Genomic DNA, 14533 nt, shown 5'->3' on the forward strand with positions numbered 1-14533 from the left:
CATATTTCTGGATCAACGCCAGAGCCTTCGTCTCCTTGACTTGGGAGTTTCCTTCATGGGTCATCCTCAGAGAGTCAAGTATATCTTTAGCCGTCTCTCTGTTGGTGATCTTTTCGTATTCCTTGTATGATATAGCATTTAGAAGTATTGTTCTGGCCTTGTGGTGATTCTTGAAAACACGTTTCTGATCTTCTGACATTTTGCTTCTGGGAACTTCAGCTCCATTTAAGGTTGGAGGTTTGTATCCATCTGTGACAATGTCCCAGAGGTCAGCATCATAACCCAGAAAGAAACTTTCGATTCTATCTTTCCAGTAATCAAACTTTTCTCCATCAAAAACAGGAGGCTTGGCATTGTAAGAATCTTTCTCATTTGAGTGGGCCATTTGTTTTTCTCGCACTGGATCTCTCTACACGGTTAAGTGTTTGATTTGAAAATCAATAACAGAGCCGGAGCTCTGATACCAATTGAAGGTGAGAAAAACAAGAAAGGGGGGGTTTGAATTGTTTGAAAAATAAGCGCTTTTCCAAAAAGAAAATCACACAATGATTTTATACTGGTTCGCTTATAACACAAAGCTACTCCAGTCCACCCGGCCAAGGTGATTTCGCCTTCAACAAGGACTTAATCCACTAATCTTGAAAGATTACAAACAACCCCTAAGAGAGAAGAAAATCTCTTAGTCCTCTCAAGTCTACAGACTACAAAGAGTCACTTGAGGAAATCAAACAAATAAAAGATACAAGATATGTAATCTAGAGTGCTTCTAGTTAAGCAAGTATTACAAACTTAAGAACAGATTTTTCACTTAATAAGCAAAAGCTTAGTGAAATTCTTTGAAGAACAAAGATGTTTTTCTTGAGCGTGATATAATTTCAGTATAGTTTTGGCTAGTGATTTCTTGCTTACTGAATGTTGATTTCTTCTCTATTTATATAGGAGTTGAAGTAGTGTTGAAATAGAGTTGAATCTGGTGGATAATGAGATGTAATTACGCCATTCCATAAATAGCTTCTGCAGGAGACTTTTTCTTTTAGAAGTGACTACTTACCACAAGTAGTATCTTCTCTCTTGGAAGAGGAGATTAACGTCTCTTTCTAATTGAGGAAATCCATTTGCAGAACTTTAACTTGGCTTAAACGTTACTTCATCATGATTAACAAATCTGATTAGAGTCTTCGTGTATCTGGAGAATCTTGCTTCTGATGTTATCTCTTGAGAGTTCAGATGGCGCTGATAACTTCCAGAGTTTACAGAAGGCATTTGTTCAGAATCAGAGCTTCTAGACTTTACTTCATGTTCAGACGCTTCTGATACTTTGCATTTTTGTCCAGAGTCAGAGCTTCTTGAAACGAGATTCCACTTTAGATGCTTCTGATACTTGATAATTTGTATCTGATCTTGTTGTGCATCTGATGACATCATCAGATTTATTTCTTCTTTCTTTAGAACCCTGCACACTTAGAAACTTTTCGTTAGGGTGCCATTTTTGGTTTCATCCTTTGTTATCATCAAAATCAAGGAATCTGTTGTAGAACAATTTTTGTTCTTACATAACTGACCTATCCTAACAGGAACATCTTCTAAGATGCCTATCGGATACTTAACAGATCTATTGGCTAACTCAAGTGACATCTTAGTGGGCTGTAATTCTCCTAAGTTTAACCTCTCACAAACCGCTAAAGGCATTAGGCTCACACTAGCTCCTAGGTCTAGGAAATCTTTTTCGATGACATGATTACCCAAAAGGCAAGGAATGGAGAAATTTCCAGGATCTTTATCTTTCTTTGCTAATTTGTCCTCGGAAATAGCATTACATTCCAAAGGCTTCGGATCGTCAAGTTTACGTTTGTTGGTAAGGATGTCTTTGAGAAACTTTGCATAGGAAGGTATTTGGGTGATGGCTTCTGTGAAAGGGATTTCTACATGAAGTTTTTCTATAACTTTAATAAATTTTTGATATTGTTTATTGATCTGGGTTTGTTTGAGTCTTTGCGGATATGGTATAGGTGGTTTATATGGCGGGGGTGGTACGTAAGTTTTATCTTTAGGTTCTTCTCCTTTTTCTCGACCTTCCTGGTTTTCAGGTTCCTCTGGTTCCTTTACTTCGTCTGTGGGCTCGATACATTCCTTAGAAGTTTCGGGTTCACTCAATCTAGGGTTTGGTGGCTCATCATAAGCGTTCCCACTTCGTAGGGTAATGGCATTGGCTTGTCCTCTCGGATTTTGTTGAGGTTGTCCAGGGAATTGTCCTCCAGGTGTAGTCTGAGGGGCTTGGTTTAAAGCTACATGAGAGATCTGGGTTTCAAGCATCTTAGTATGAGTAACTATTTGGTCAACCTTGGTTCCTAACTGAGTAATCAATTCGTTAACATGAATGTTCTGGTTCATGAACTCCTTGTTTTGTTGGGTTTGAGCGGTGATAAAATTTTCCATAATTTTCTCAAGGCTCGGCTTTGGTGGTACAGGTTGCATAGGTTGATTTGATCTTGAGGCTTGATAACTAGGTCTCGAAGGTGCATTATTTTGGATAGGGTTATTGTTTTTATAGGAGAAGTTCGGGTGATTCCTCCATCCAGGGTTATAGGTATTCGAGTATGGGTTCCCTTGGGTGTAGTTCACTTGCTCAGAGTGGGTTTCGTTTAATAGATTGCATTCTGCAGATTGGTGTCCTTTGGTTCCACATATCTCACAATCCGACGAAACTACGGCTACAGTATTCGGGTTTATGCACATATGCTCGACCTTAAGGGCTAATGCGTCCATTTTAGCTTGCATCATGTCTATAGAGCTTAGTTCATGCACTCCTCCTTGGGATTCCTTCTTCTTAACTGTCGCTCGTTCGACTCCCCATGATTGATGGTTTTGAGCCATATCTTCGATGAGGGCACTAGCTTCAGGATAAGGTTTGTTCATCAGAGCACCGCCTGCGGCAGCGTCGATGGTCATCTTCGTGTTATAGTGAAGTCCATTATAGAAGGTTTGAATGATTAACCAATTTTCTAAACCATGATGTGGGCATGCTCGTAACAACTCTTTATATCTCTCCCAAGCTTCGAACAACGATTCTCCTTGGTTTTGGGTAAATCTAGTTATATGGTTTCGAAGAACGGCGGTCTTACTCGGGGGAAAGTATCTAGCAAGAAAAACTCGTCTAAGGTTATCCCAAGTCGTAATGGAATTGGGTGGAAGGGAATCTAACCATGATAGGGCTTTATCTCTGAGGGAAAAAGGGAATAATCTTAAACGTATTGCCTCAGGAGAAGCTCCATTGGTTTTAAAAGTGTCTGCTAATTGAAGAAATATTTTTAAATGTTGGTTTGGGTTCTCAGTAGCGAGACCTGCGAATTATCTCTGTTGCACTAGTTGCAACAAGGATGGTTTAAGTTCAAAATTATTAGCTGGGATGGTTGGGTTTACTATACTAGAACTAGGTTCTTCGTTTGATGGTTGAGCGAAATCTTTAAGAGGTCTTTGGTTTTGATCTTCGGCCATAGCTCTCTTAATTCTATGAAAGAATAAACGTGCGCGAGCGTAACGTTCAGGTTCCGCCAGAGGATATACTAAGCTTAAACTTCCGGTGCTGCGAGTTCTTCGCATTGACCGACGGGAAATAGCCTAAGTCTAAACGATATAACAACAGGAAAATGAAATTTGACGAAATTGGTCCCCGGCAACGGCGCCAAAAACTTGATGCGTGCTTTTCGCAAGTATACGAACGCGTTAGAGTAATATAAAAGATTGTCGAATCCACAGAGACCAAGTGTCAATCTATCGTTATCTATTGTTATGGTGTTTATCAAAGGCAATCAAAATAGGTGTTTTTAGAGTGTGCAATGAAAAGTAAAGTATTGAATAAAGTTTAATTAATGAAGACAGGGTCGAATGTAATTCACATAATCAATTGATAATCCAAGTACTTGCTGATAGAACTACTTATGGGCAATGTTTCCTACTTTAAAAAGAACTAATTTAACAGGAACTGTCGCTTTCGCGTATTCAGAAACGAGTTGTACTCCCTAATCAAACCCTCTTATTGTCACTTATAAAAAGGCGCGCATTGCGTTAGAGTAGTAAACCTATTTTTAAGAAATATAGTATCTTGACTAAGTTGAAAAGTATTATAACCTGGATTTCTTAACCAAAAGAGGTTCTTACGAACCAGACTCTAAACTTATAAACGCGTCCGAAAATAGTTTTAAAATCTCTTTTCTTCTTAAATTAAAAACTCCTAATGAACCAAACAAAGCGCTTTCGCTATTTTTGAAATAGTTAAAAACAATTAAGTTTAGATAGACGTTGGACGGCTTTTGATCTTACCCAACGGAATTGAAGTGCGGGAAAACTTAAGTTGAAAGTTAAAATAGCCCTTAAGTGTTTCTACGAACAATTGTACGGATTATCGGTTTAATTACGATCCTTACATTCTAACCTTATAGATTTAGTTAGACATGGTAAAGTAAAAGTGCATTAATTTAAATAAAAGTAGTGCGAGTGCGGAATTTAAATAAAAGTAGTGCGAGTGCGAGAAATAAATAAAGTAAAGCGAGTGCGAGGAAATAAATAATTTAAAGCGAGTGCGGGGAAATAAATAATTTAAAGCGAGTGCGGGGAAATAAATAAAGTAAAGCGAGTGCGGGAAAATAAATAAGATAAAGACAAGTAATAAAAACCTGCTCCAACCAGAGGGTTGACTAAATTGCAAAGCGGAAATGAAAATGGCGGCATGATTAACTTCCTCCCAAAGTGCTCCAAACTCGATTACAGACTCGATCACAAAACTCGATTACACAATTGTGGTAACACCCCAATGCGAAGCGATTACCACTTTAAAATACTGAATATATGCCTAAGTGCAACGAAGTTTGCTCTAAGTTTGCCTCTGCTCTAAGTTTGGATGATTGAAAAAGTGATTTCGAGTTTCTATTTATAAGCAAGAAAAAAGATGGAAATGACAAGGATGCCTTTCAACTTGAAAATGGGAGGGAAAACTTTTCCTCTTGTGGCGCCCGCCACAAGGCCATGACGCCCGCCACAAGGCCAATCTGAGGCACCTTAATGGAAGTAGTGGGGAATGTGGCAGTTGAGGGAGGTTGAGCTAGGACACATCATGGCAGGGTCTATGGCGCCAGCCATGGGGGAAGCCATAAGTACAAAATGCTGAATTTTAGGGTTTTTAGCTCTTTTTCGCTCCTTTTCTCGATCGGGGCTCCGATTAAAGTAAAAACCTGAAAACAAAGAAAAACATAGTAATAACACAATAAAATAACAATAAAACAACTGGAATGCATGTGAAATCGGAGTCGAAAATACGGTAAATTTCAGTGTTATCATTTAGCATGACAGTTAAAGATCAGGACAAGTTAACGAATAAGCTAAGTTAACACGTGAAGTTAAGGGACATCCATCGACCAAATTAAATTAATCATATTCTATGAAACTTGAATTTAGCAAACAAGGTACATAAAATAGAATTGAAAATGAAGTGAATAAAAATTAGGCAAAACACTAACCTTAAGGTCTTGATGAAATCTCGGAACACTAGATTAACCTTTGGGTTTAGTTGCCCATGTAATCCTAATGCTCTTTCTAATTCATAAAAATTGTATACCTAGCATTAGTACTGCGTGTTTTCTTAAATAATACAAGAAAATCGGGCTCTAGGAGCACCTAACCGAAAAACATAAATCTGGCCCAAAAACTAATTATTTTATTAAGTTTGGCATGTAAACTAATAATTTGACTCCTATACACTCCGAATTGGCTTTCGATTTCAACACGAACTTGTAGATTTTCCACTTAGCTTTGCAACTCATATTAGGACGTGTCAAAATACATCTTGTAGCTCAAGTTATGATCTGCATAGTGAGAAAGTGTCAAATTATGGCTTAGTCGGATAATAAAATATAAAAACAATTAAAACTAAACTTAGAAAATATACTAAAAACAATAAAAATAACAAGCAAAACTATAGAACTGGCATAGAACAAAGTAAAAGAGGGTGCATCAAAATGCACTTATCTGTCATAAAACCTCACAATATATTCTTTTCAGTGATTTGGTCCAGAATGCTCTCAAGGAAGGGAGGTTGAAATATGATGATAAGTCAAAGCCTCAAGTAGAATGCAACTCAGACTCCAAGGTTGAAGAGACTCTTTATGTTGAAATTGTTGACATAGTGATGGTCGACATTACGGATAACAACAACACATAAGTGGTTGAAGTCAGACCACTCAAATACATAGAGCAGATAAAAGTAGTGTATCCAAAAGCAGAAGAAAAGTTTATTGATTTCCTCAACATGTGCAAGTTGGAGGATTCTGAAGTAATGTTGTGCCCGCGTTGCAGTGTGATCATTAATATGGAGGCTTCTAGAGGCTTTGAGAGGTTCAGGCCACAGAAGTCAGGAAGCATTGACAAGAAAGACAACTTCACTTTCGACAAGAGAGGTATTCCCCGTTGAACTCCTCAAGGTAGAACTTATGTACCATCTGTGAACGTCCCTGTTAGAGAATGGGTGAGACCTGTAGAGAAAACTGACATTTATCAATGCAAGTGGAAAACGATTGACATTGGCGTGGGATGGAATTGGTGATGATTGACATTGGTGTGAGAATGGGCGAGACCTGTAGAGAAAACTGGCACTTATCAAAGAGTCTCAATTTGGAGGCCTGATTGTAATGTTGAAAAGATAGAAGCAGATCAAAGTTTATTTCTAGTAGAAGTCAATCAGATTGACAAGAGAAATTTTGATAGAAAATTGGCCCATATTGTGCCATGTACATTGGCTAGAGAACCATTTACTCTAGAAGGATGCATGTTCCATTCTATGAAGTTACACCTAACTCATGGATTTATTTGAGAATATGATAACATGGGAGAAAGTTCGACCAATGTTATTGGATGGTCAACCGAAGAGAACAATGACTGAGTTAGAGGCACTGACTCAGATTTCGGCATACATAAATGAAAATAAAATAAGAGAATCCAAATCTCATCAAAAAATGGCTGTCGAAGCCATAATAGTTCAAACTATTGAAACATTGGAAACTGTCCAGAATGGCCAAACAACAGCTTCAGAAAGTCGCATGTTCGACTACATGTACGTTCATGATCCTTTAAGGTTTGAGAAAGACCCAATAACCTCAACCAAAAGGATACAAGCACAAAATCCTCTAGAAGAGGAAGACTTAGGGAATGGGACGACCAAAATGCCAACTTATATAAGTTCCAAAATCGACCCAAGCCTGAGAACTCAAATAATCAAAGTGTTGAAGGAGTTCAAAGACTGCTTTTCTTGGGATTATAACGAGATGCCAGGAATTAGTCGGGATTTGGTGTAGTTAAAAATGCTAATTCGGCATGACAATATGCCAATAAAGAAAATGCCAAGAAGTTTTGCGCCAAAGGCCATGTCAAAGATTAAAGTAGAGATCGAAAGCCTTCTCAAAACTAAATTCATAAGAACCACCAGGTATGTAGAATGGTTAGCAAACATTGTACATGTGATTAAAAAGAATGGGACTCTTAAAGTCTGTATTGGCTTTAGAGACCTAAATGTTGCTACTCCAAAAGAAAAATACCCAATGCAAGTTGCAGAAATGTTAGTCGATTTGGCAGCTGGTTATGAGTATTTAAGTATTTTAGATGGTTATTCGGGATATAATTAGATTTTTATTATAGAGGGAGATGTGTCAAAAATGAAATTTTGATGCCCTAGGGCCTTGAGATTTTATGAATGGATAGTAATACCTTTCGGCCTGAAGAATGTTGGTGCAACATACTATAGGGTAATGAACTCCATGTTTCATGACTTCATAGAAAATTTTATACAGGTTTATATAGATGACATAGTTATCAAATCTTCGTTGGAAAATAGTCATTTAGACCACCTTCGATAGTCCTTTGAAAGGATGAGGAAATATGACTTAAAAATGAATCCATTAAAGTCTGTCTTTGGTGTCCCTGGAGGTGACTTTTTAGGCTTCTTGGTACATTAAAAAGGCATAAAAATAAACTAGAACAAGAAGAAGGCTATATTCAATACAAAGTCTATGTTGAACAAGAAACAACTTCGGTCCCTACTTGGGAAGATAAATTTTATGTGGAGGTTCATTTTGAACATAAATGGCAAGAAAAAAGTGTTTTCACCTTTGCTACGATTGAAGAAAGAAGAGGAATTCAGATGGGAACCATAACATCAAAAGTTTTTGATGAGATCAAGATGTACCTATAGAAGCCTCCCCTTTTATTGCCTCCTGAGGGGAATAAACCAGTAAATTCGTACATTTCTGCATCTGACTCGACAATAGATAGCATGTTAGCACAAGAGGGTAATGATGGCATCAGAAGAGCCATTTATTACCTAAGTAGGGTATTAAATGATGCAGAAACTAGGTATAGCTCAATAGAGAAATTGTGCCTTTGTTTATATTTCTCTTGTACAAAGTTGAAGCATTATATAAAGCAAACATGTGTGTTCGTTTATTCTCACTTTGATATTATTAAACATATGTTGTCGAAGCCTATTTTACATAGTAGAATAGGAAAAATGGGCTTTAACTTTAACTGAATACTCTTTAGCATATGCGCCTTTAAAGGCCACGAAAGGTCTGATTGTTGCTAATTATTGTAGATCATCCAATAGTCGAAGTACCATAACATTATGTGGAACTTAAGCCTTGAAGTTTACACTTCGGTGATTCCAAGCATAAACATGAGAATGGCCTTTGAATTCTAGTTATTTCCCCCAAAGGAATTCTAACAAAGTTTAAATTTAAAATCCAAAGAAGTTGCTCAAACAATGAGGATGAATATGAAGTTTTAATAGAAAATCTTAAGTGTTGGAACAAAATTGGTTGATACCATATCCGTTGGGTTTAGATGCTAACAAAGTATTTAAAGAATAATTGGGTATTATGACATTTGTTCAAGTTTGCAGGATTATAAATCTAAGAATAGATGAATAGAAGATTGATGGTTTTGCACCTGAAGTTCAGACTCTGGTTCTGAAGATTACTTCTGAAGACTCTAGCTCTGATGGAAGAACCAGACTCTAAAGTAGTCAACTATGAATAAATTCGGCCTCTGGTGATCTAGACTCTGAAGCTTCATAAGTCATGAAGCAGACTCTGGTGAGATGAGACTCTGAAGAATCAAGTCTGATGAAAGTCAACCTCTTACGACTATGTCTTTTCATTCGAGGAAACTTTGACAGACCTAGAGAGCTTTTGATCACATGAAAGACTTAAGTAAAAATCTCTTCATTGGTGTCTGAGCTTCAACGGATAATTCTCCTTGCAGAAAGTTGTTTTCTTTATGTGTCTAATCAAGTACAAAGGTTATCCAAACTTTTGGTGAAAGTCTTCAACGTCTCTTTTCTTCCTCCCTATTTAAGGAGCAGAAGATATGAAGAAGAAGACACAATTATACACTACATAACAAAACTCTGAACATTGACATTCAAAGAGAAACCACTATGTCAAAATTGCTAGACTTAGAACCTCTTAACACTTTGTATATTTTAGAAGTTCTTAAGTCTTAGAGTCTTCCTAAGTTGTATTCTGTCTACACTTTTGATTATATATCAAGTGTAGTTGTTACCAAAATCTCTTTTGTTATAGAGTCAAAAGTCTCTTACTTTAGTGCTTGAGAATTTGAAGCCTCTTGCTTATGTGCTTGATAATATAAGTCTCTTACTTGCGGGTTTGAGAATTGGAAGTCTCTTGCTTTTTTGCTTGAGCATAAAAGTCTCTTGCCTATGTGCTTGAGCATTGGAAGTCTCTTGCTTGGTGCTTAAGCATTTTGTATCAGTTTGGTATGGTGAAAATCCTTTGGAATTATAAGGGGATTGGACTACTCTTAAGTTGTTAGAGGAACTAGGATAAATGATGTGTATTCTTGCTTTTACTTTCCTGCTTTCTGATATCAATATTATGCTGCTATACACTATAACACTCTAAGTTAGATTCTGGTTCAGAATTTGATAAGAAGCTTCAGAAGCTAACCAAGCTTTTCTGAGTCAGACTCTAAGCTATGTGTTCATAATCTAGTTAAGAACCATCAGAAGCAGGGGAAGGAAAATCTTAAAAGGAGGAGGAGCCAACACAATTCAACCCTCATTCTTATGTTTTTCTCACCTTCAGTTGGTATCAGATCCTGGTTTGTGCTAAACACTTAATAGTGATACATAAAAGATTTTGACAAAAATACATATTATATCATGGCTGATGATTCTAAAGTATCTAGTTCTGTTGGGGGGTACTCATAATCCTTTTGTTACCATTAATCATGATTACAGTACATCTGAGAAAAATAATTATACAGCTAGACCTCCTACTTTCAATGGAGATTCTACTGAGTTTGAAAGGTGGAAAAGTAAGAAGTATACTCATATCATATGTCTTGATGATGAGTTGTGGGATATCTTGGAAGATAGAATTCACATTAAAGTCAATGGAGTTGGAATGGTGTTTGACAGAAAATCTCTCATACATGCTCAGAAAAATATTTACAGAAAACACCATAGAGCTAGAGGCATCTTAGTTGGTGTTCTACCTCATTCTGAGTACATAAAAATTATTGGTAAATCTATTGCCAAGACCATTTTTAAATCCATATGTGCTACATATGAAGGGAATCAACAAGTTAAGGAAGCTAAGGCTAACCTCTTGGTTCAGCAATACGAGCTGTTTAGAATGAAGGAGGATGAAGATATTGAAACCATGTTTTCTAGGTTTCAAATTCTTGTGTCTGGACTTCGGGTTCTGCCAAGAGCTATACTGCCTCTAATCATTTCAAGAAGATTTTTAGGAGTCTTCATATCATATATAGACCCAAGGTAACAGCAACCCAAAAGGCTAAAAACTTAAACACATTAAGTCTTGAAAGTCTTATAAGCAATCTCCAGAGTCAAGAGATGGAGCTCAATGAAGATGAGCCTGCCAAAAAGCCAAAGTCCATTACTTTGAAATCTTCTGCAAAAACTGTAAAGGCTCATAAAATATGGAACTCCGAAGAAGATTCTCAATCATAAGATTATAAAGAAGACTCAGATGAGGAGGAAATGTCCTTTATCATTAAAATATTTTAATACTTGGCCAAGAAGAACAAAAGATTCTTTGGTAAAAGTAGTGTCTTTAGAGGATCAAGTTCAAGAGATAAGAAGGATGATTAGAAGGGTTGATTCAATAGTAAGAAGTGTGGTCAATTCATTGTTGATGTCCAGGGCTGCAAAAGGACAAGTCAAAGAATGGAAGCTTCCATAAGGACAACTTCATAAATAGATTCAAGAAGAGTCTCAAGGCAACATGGGAAGAACTTAATAATGAAGAAGACTCTGAGAAAGATGAAGAACAAGCCAATCTAGCTTTGATGGCTCTTACATCCTATGAAGTATTTTCTAAACTATCTCGTTCTAATTTGATTATTTTTATTCAAGATCTTATGAGTAGATGTCAGAAAAAGGCCAGGCACATGAAAATATTAACAAAAGCAATATGATCTTTTGAAAGAGGAATTAAAATATGTTCAAAATAAGAATGAAGCTATTGAGAGAGATCATATTTCTCTTATTAAATATGTATCTAATAAAAATCTAGATAAACATGAAATAACTCTTCAAGAATTTATTTTAAATGGCTTTAAAAGAACCAAACTTTCATCCATGATCTATGGTGTAAGTAGAAGCAAAGGAGAATGTCTTAGTTACCATTTGTACCTGATTCTAACAATGTAAAGGTTCTTAACCAATTAGAATCTAAAACTATTTATTCAAGGGTTCTGAAGAAACTAGAACCTGAAACTCTAAAGAAAGGTTCTGAAGTCATCATAACCTAAGACTCTGAATTCAAAGGTTTTGAAGAAACCAAAACTTGAGGCATCAGATCATAAGGTTCTGAAAGGTTTAGAACCTAAGGTCAAGACTCATTTAAGAAAACAAACTTTTAAATCAAAAATTTTGAATGATTCTAAGCCTTTCCATATGAGAGCAAAGATACAAAACAAGAGAAAACTTGTCAGAGCTAATCCTAAATGACCCATAAGACTATGGGTACCTAAAGCTGAAATCATTTTGACTATAGATATGCTTCAAGGGAGAAGAAAAGAAGCAATCATGGTACTTGGAAAATGGTTGCTCACGACATATGATAGAAGAAAGGCACATGTTCCAAACTCTCACTCTTAAAGAGGGATGAACTATGGGATTTTTAGGAAACCAAAAAGGGAAGATCATTGGTACAGGTAACTCCTATTTATTTGTTAATGATGTCTGGTTAGTAAATGGACTAAAATATAACCTACTTAGCATAAGCCAATTTTGTGATAGTGGTTATGAAGTAATATTTAATAAGAACATATATATATATATATATATATATATATATATATATTCATGAATGAATGAATTTGATAAATATATAGTGTTCAAGGGCAAGAGGAAAGCAAATGTTTATAAAATTATTTTTTTTAGAATTGGCTGATCAAAAGTTAGTTTTCCTTCTATCAGTGAATGATGAAAAGATGGTATGGCACAGAAGGTTAGGTCATACTAACTAGAGACTAATCTCAAAGCTTAACAAGTTAAAACTTGTTAAGGGGCTACCAGATCTTAACTATCATTCAAATGCTCTTTGTGGAGCGTGCCATATTGGTAAAATTAACAAAACCTCTTTTAAAATAAACAAAAATTGTTTCTACCTCTAGACCCTTAGAACTGCTTCACATTGATTTGTTTAGTCGTGTTAGTACTGCATCAATCAATAAGAAGAAATATGGACTTGTCATAGTTGATGACTTTAGTAGATGAACTTGGGTTAAATTCCTTAGAAACAAGGATGAATTTAAAAGTACAAAATGAAAAAGGGTCAAAAAAATTTAAAAGTAAGGAGTGATCATGAAGGAGAGTTTGAAAATGAACCTTTTGAAAACTTTTATGAAAAATATGGAATCCTCCATGAGTTCTCTTCTCCTAGAAGCCCACAGAAAAATGGAGTTGTAGAGAGGAAGAATGGGTACTCACAAGAAATGTCTAGAACCATGATTCATGAAAATAACTTACCAAAGTACTTGTGGGCAGAAGCTATAAATACAACATGTTATGTTCAAAACAGGATCTACATCGGACCCATTCTGAACAAAACTGCATATGAGTTGTTCAAAGGAAGAAAACCTAACATTTCTTATTTTCATCAGTTTGGATGTACACGTTACATCTAAATAATAAAGTCTATCTAAAGAACAATTTTATTTGGAATATTATTTTTGTTTCTTGTTTGGACAAGTTTGATTTTTCATTTATAATAGAGAATAATTGTTGTTCAATTTATTTGAATGATATATTCTATGCTACTGCACAAATGAACAATGGACTATATGTCCTTGATCTTGAAATTCCTATTTATAACATTAATACTAAAAGGATGAAACCTAATGAGTTAAATCCAACTTACCTTTGGCATTGTCGATTAGGCCACATAAATGAGAAACACATTTCCAAACTCCATAAAGATGGACTCTTGGACTCTTTTGACATGCAGATCTTGTTTAATTGGAAAGATGACAAAGTCTCCATTCATAGGAAAATGTGAAAGAGCTAATGATCTTTTGGCCCTCATACATACTGATGTATGTGGACCACTGAACATACCAGCCAGAGGAGGCTTTCAGTACTTCATCACATTTACTGATGATTTCAGTAGATATGGTTATGTGTATTTAATGAAACACAAATCAGAGTCCTTTGAAAAGTTCAAGGAATTCAAGAATGAAGTACAAAACCAACTAGGTAAGAATATTAAAACTCTTCGATCAGATCGAGGTGGTGAGTATTTAAGCCTAGAGTTTGATGACCATCTGAAAGAGTGTGGGATCCTAGCCCAACTTACTCCTCCTGGAACACCTCAATGGAATGGTGTATCTGAGAGAAGAAATCGAACCCTGTTAGACATGGTCCGATCCATGATGAGTCACGCCGATCTTCCAAACTCCTTTTGGGGACATGCACTATTGACAGTAGCTTACACACTTAACCGTATTCCATCCAAAAAGGTTGAGAAGACACCATATGAGATATGGAGTGGTAAGAAACCACATATGTCTTACATGAAGATTTAGGGTTGCGAAGTTTATGTGAAACGACAAATTTCAACTAAGCTTGAGCCCAAATCTGACAAATGCTTATTTGTGGGGTATGTAACACCCCGATAAAAATAAGATAATTATTTAATTTAAGTTAATATTATATTTATTAATTTAATTAAATAATTGGAATTATTGGATTATTATTATTATTATTGGAATAATAATTATTGGAAAATATATATATAAGTTGGAAATAAGAAAAAGAATCCATTTGGTAAAGAAAGGGTTTTTACATGAAAAACAGAGAAGCGGCTGAAAAGTGGAAAGTGGAGAAAGGGCAAAGAGGCAGGACAAGAGGAAGAAGGTTGAAGAAGGAAGAGCTTGAAGCTAAAAGATTCGCCGGATTAACTCAGGTAAGGGGGGTTTATCGTCGTTTAATGGGTATTTGGAT

At 36.0% G+C, this 14533-nt stretch overlaps 1 non-coding gene across 1 annotated transcript; it reads left to right on the forward strand.

Moving 5' to 3' along the window:
- Nucleotides 1–3004: 3004 nt before the first annotated feature.
- On the forward strand, nt 3005–3111 carry LOC127125078 (small nucleolar RNA R71). Its single transcript, XR_007804542.1, has one exon. It is a non-coding gene; the product is annotated as a small nucleolar RNA R71 (small nucleolar RNA).
- The last annotated feature ends 11422 nt before the right edge of the window (nt 3112–14533 follow it).

This window comes from Lathyrus oleraceus, chromosome 2, assembly GCF_024323335.1.
Source record: "Lathyrus oleraceus cultivar Zhongwan6 chromosome 2, CAAS_Psat_ZW6_1.0, whole genome shotgun sequence".
Lineage (NCBI taxonomy): Eukaryota > Viridiplantae > Streptophyta > Magnoliopsida > Fabales > Fabaceae > Lathyrus > Lathyrus oleraceus.